Source organism: Etheostoma spectabile, unplaced genomic scaffold (assembly GCF_008692095.1).
Source record: "Etheostoma spectabile isolate EspeVRDwgs_2016 unplaced genomic scaffold, UIUC_Espe_1.0 scaffold00006474, whole genome shotgun sequence".
Classification (NCBI taxonomy): Eukaryota; Metazoa; Chordata; class Actinopteri; order Perciformes; family Percidae; genus Etheostoma; species Etheostoma spectabile.
This window is the reverse complement of record NW_022603387.1, coordinates 24,936-29,634: the sequence shown is the minus strand read 5'-3', so window position 1 is coordinate 29,634 and position 4,699 is coordinate 24,936. Positions and strand designations below refer to the sequence as shown.

At 41.6% G+C, this 4,699-nt stretch overlaps 1 non-coding gene across 1 annotated transcript; it reads left to right on the top strand.

Annotated features, from left to right (window-relative positions):
* The first annotated feature begins 657 nt into the window (after positions 1 to 657).
* trnal-cag (transfer RNA leucine (anticodon CAG)) lies at positions 658 to 740 on the top strand. The gene has a single exon. It is a non-coding gene; the product is annotated as a tRNA-Leu (tRNA).
* Positions 741 to 4,699: the final 3,959 nt, after the last annotated feature.

The following is a 4,699-nucleotide window of genomic DNA, read 5'->3' as shown; positions in this document are numbered from 1 at the left end:
TGAAGTAACACAATATTGTTCATGAAGGCTCATCTGCAATTTGGAATAATGGGATGAGTCATTGGTTGCTACCACTCTAAAAAACACTTCCCGTTGTCGGCAGAATTCCAACCTGCGCTGGGAGACCCCAATGGATTTCTAGTCCATCGCCTTAACCACTCGGCCACGACAACACTATATGCGGTGCTATACCTGTTTGCACAAATGTTCAAAAACTTTTCAAGTTAGTTACCAGACACGGAAAAGGGCAAAGTGCAAATCTCAGTGTACTGCCTGTGTCTGTGGATCCTCATGGAGGCAGCTTGATTGATTGATACGCTCCAATATTTGTACCATAACAGAGATCTAATATTTTATCAAACCGGGTTGGACAAGTAACCTTTCTGGTTACTTCTTGACAAATAAAGCAAGCAAAATCACTCAAAAATAACTACCGAAATCGCTGAGAATCAAACCCAGGTGAACTGCTTGGAAGGCAGCTATGCTCACCACTATACCACCATCGCTGGACAGTAGCCCATATATTTGGGCTGACAGTTGAGAAACCTTCCCTTGTTAACTATGACGTGGATGACTGAGAACCTACTATATCATGACATGTTTAATTTACTACATTACAATTTTTGAGAGAGGTCCTACTAATCATCTGTGGGATCAGTCAGGATGGCCGAGCGGTCCAAGGCGCTGCGTTCAGGTCGCAGTCTCTACTGGAGGCGTGGGTTCAAATCCCACTTCTGACAACTTGTGTTTTCATCTGGAACAAATGTCAGAGATGTGATATTGGTAAAAACAAACTTAGGAGTTCTTTGTAATTAAGAGCACATGAATGTGTTTTGTGAGCATTATTATTGTCAACAGATTAAAGTTACCATGTGTTTGTACACAGTAGACATATCTACTGCTGTATTCACTGTCTGTGGCAAGTCCTTTAAAACCTGTTCTTGACTTGCTTTTTCCCCACATCCTCTGAACGCTTAGCTAACTAAAGGACTTAAATTGGCCAGTAATTGTTGCTTTTTCATCTTCGTTGTGATTGTTGTGTGCCTTTAATATCACACATGTGGATATTATGAAAGAAAGTGCCAAGCAAACCCTTGCAACACTTTGACAGGTTCCATGGTGTAATTGTTAGCACTCTGGACTCTGAAATGAAGTGATTTGAGTTCAAATCTCTATGAAACCTTTTTTTAAGCCACAGCACAGGTGAAAAAGATCAACCTTTCAACTTTCCACATCTAGTTTAAAGTAAGCTTACAGGTTTAATGTCCTTTACCATTTAGACTGAAAACAGTATGTTGGTGGGGGCATGTTGAGGAGTCACCTGGTTGTTAATGTAATTGGAAGGAGCTCCAAATTTGACAGTGTTGACTGGAAGTGATAGGCTTTGAGTTACGTGGGGGATACACACTTTGCATTCAGTCTCGTAATCACCACAGAAATTAGGTATCACTGAGATTTGAACTTGTGTTGCTGCAGTCAGAGTATACAGTGCTCATCCTGAATGGGCCAGTATAGTGCATCAGAATTTCTTGTTGAATGGTCTATTAGCGTTGGAACCCCCCTTTCCCCACAGCTTTCAATTGTCAGAAATGGGTGGGGGAGTGGGCACTGTGTCCAAACCTTTCTGTGTAAAAAATGTACGCCCATATATTTGGGCTGACAGTTGAGAAACCTTCCCTTGTTAACTATGACATGGATGACTGAGAACCTACTATATCATGACATGTTTAATTTACTATATTATAATTTTTGAGACAGGTCCTAATGCCCATCTGTAGGATCAGTCAGGATGTCCGAGTGGTCCAAGGCGCTGTGTTCAGGTAGCAGTCTCCACTGGAGGTGTGGGTTCAAATCCCACTTCTGACAACTAGTGTTTTCAACTGGAACTATGTCTGAGACATGACATTGGGACTAAAGAATTTAGCAGTTTGTATTTAAGGACAGCATATTTGTTTTTCAAGTTGTTTTTTAAGTACAAAAGGCTTGGCCAAAAGCAAGCCCAACAGAAGTCTTAGCCAAAGTCACTGTAGGACAGGCTTGAGCTATTGGTAGGCCACGCTCACACAGAAAAATTTAAAAGTATGTAGTTCAGTGATTTATAAGTATCCAAGAGCCGCTTGTTATAGTTTCTCTCAGAGGAAAAGCAAGATTATCAGCAAAATATGCAAGCTGAGGCAGGAGCAAGCAGCAAGGCGTCTGCACTGTAAGAAGCAGAAAGCAAGTCAATATTCAATTGGATTATTAATACCAGACACGGGCAAAGGCAAATCGTAGTGTGCTGACTGTGTCTTTGGATTCCTTTGGAGGCAGCTTAATTGATTGATATGCTGCCTTGTTTGTACAATAACAGAGATCTAATGTTTTATCAAATCGGGTTGGGCAAGTAACCTTTCGGCTGACTTCTTGACAAATAAAGCAAGTAACATCACTCAAGAAAGCTGCAATTGCTGGAAATCCAACCCAGGGCAACTGCTTAGAAGGCAGTTAAGCTCACCACTGTGCCGCCATCGCTGGACATTACAACGTTCACTGCAAGTCTTGTAACACATCTGGGCATTTAGACTGAAATTAAATGTTATGAGATGCATTGGTGGAGACGGGGGCATCCAGTACCTATGAGATAATACAATATGGTTCATGAAAGCACAACTGTGATTTAGTATAATGTGATGTGTCATTGGTTTGCTACCATCTTCTGTGTTGTGATATAGAAGCAGTGGAAGTGGTTCCTTACACAGATTTGCCATCTTAAATACTGAATGCAACAATTTCCACTCAACTCCACCTTCTTTTTGATCAAGTTTCAGTGGTCTTGTCTATTGTAAGTAATGAATGGCTTCATGAATAGACAACCATCATCCCAATGTATGCCATTAACAGTCTATGAGTGGTCAATTAGAGTCCAGTGACTTTCTTTGGTGCAACTCCTTTTTCCTCCAGATAGAGCTCATTCAGCATTAGAAAGTACCAGTTAGTGCTGCATATCTATTCCAAAATCCCCATTCTTTTATTTATTTAGCCAGCGGTGGACAACTGCTGACATGTACTTGCTCTGCATATGTTAGTGTCTAATGATAACCTCACAAACAAGACAACCCCAAAGAGAAGCACTTATGAACCCAATAATCATCAGTGTCTCCATTTGAGGTGATCTGAATATGATTACAATGACATCCATCTTCAGTTAGTCAGTAGCATTGTCATGTTCAACTTCCCCAACATGTAGCACTTACTGCATACACAACTTAACTCAGTGCTTGTGTTTGGTTAGTTTTACTGCCAGAGTAATGCATTTTACTAGTGTTGGGAAGAATTGTGAAACAGACAGAGATATGTCTGATGATGAACTCACAACCAAGACAACCCCAAAGAGAAGCACTTACACACTTAACACAATAATAATCAGTGTCTCCATTTGACATGATCCAAATGTAAATCCAAGGCCATTTATCTTCAGTAAGTATGTGGCATTGTCATATTCAACTGCCCCATCAAGTAGCACTTACTGAATTTAACAGTCTTTTACTTACGAAAACCTTTCAGCATTGTTCAACCAGTAACCAGGGAGAATATTCTTTTAAACATTTCTTTATGGAGGACATCCTGGACTTCAGAGGTCAGCAAAACTACCCCAACAAGTAGCACTTACTGCATACATAACTCAAGTCAGTGCTTGTGTAGTTCTGGTGCCAGAGTAATGCATTTTACTAGTGTTGGGAAGAATTGTGAAATAGCCTGTCTCTGCATTTATTCAGAGATATGTCTGATGATGAACTTACTACCAAGACAACCCCAAAGAGAAGCACTTATGAACACAATAATCATCAGTGTCTCCATTATAGACGATCTGAATGTGATTACAATGACATCCATCTTCTTTTAAAGTCTGTAGCATTGTCATGTTCAACTGCCCCAACAAGTAGCACTTACTGAATTCAACAGTCAAGTCGATGCCAAAGTTAGGGTAATAGGAATGACTTACATAACATTTCAGCATCGTTCAACCAGTAACCAAGGAGAATATCCTTTTAAACATTTCTTTACGGAGGACATCCTGGACTTCAGAGGTCAGCAAAACTACCCCAACAAGTAGCACTTACTGCATACATACTCAAGTCAGTGTTTATTGTTTAGGTAGTTCTGTAGCCAGATTAATGCATGTTACTAGTGTTGGGAAGAATTGTGAAATAGACTGTCCCTGCAGTTGTTCAGAGAAATGTCTGATGATGAACTCACAACCAAGACAACCCCAAAGAGAAGCACTTATGAACACAGTAATCATCAGTGTCTCCATTTGAGGTGATCTGAATGTGATTACAATGACATGCAGCACGGGGGAGGGTAAAGATTGTGGAGGTGAGTGAGAGGGTGGGGGGGGCATGCCATGAACAGATTGAAGTATGTGGGGATGGGGGAGCATGGGGGGGGGGGGGGGGGTGATTGGGGGCTGGGTTGGCCATTGCAGCAGAAGCAGGGCAATCAAAGCTGTTGTAGAACTGGTTGAGTTGGTTTGCCCCCCCCACGCCCCCTCCAGGAAGACGAGGACTAGGTGGACACCAACACCGAGCCCAGTATCAGACCCTGTGGATGTGAGGAAAGCATCTGAATATCTCTGCCTGCTTTGATTTGTACTCAACAGAATCCAGAGTGAGTCCAGCTGACACAGTGGAGATCTGCTGGATTTCAGTACAATAGAGGA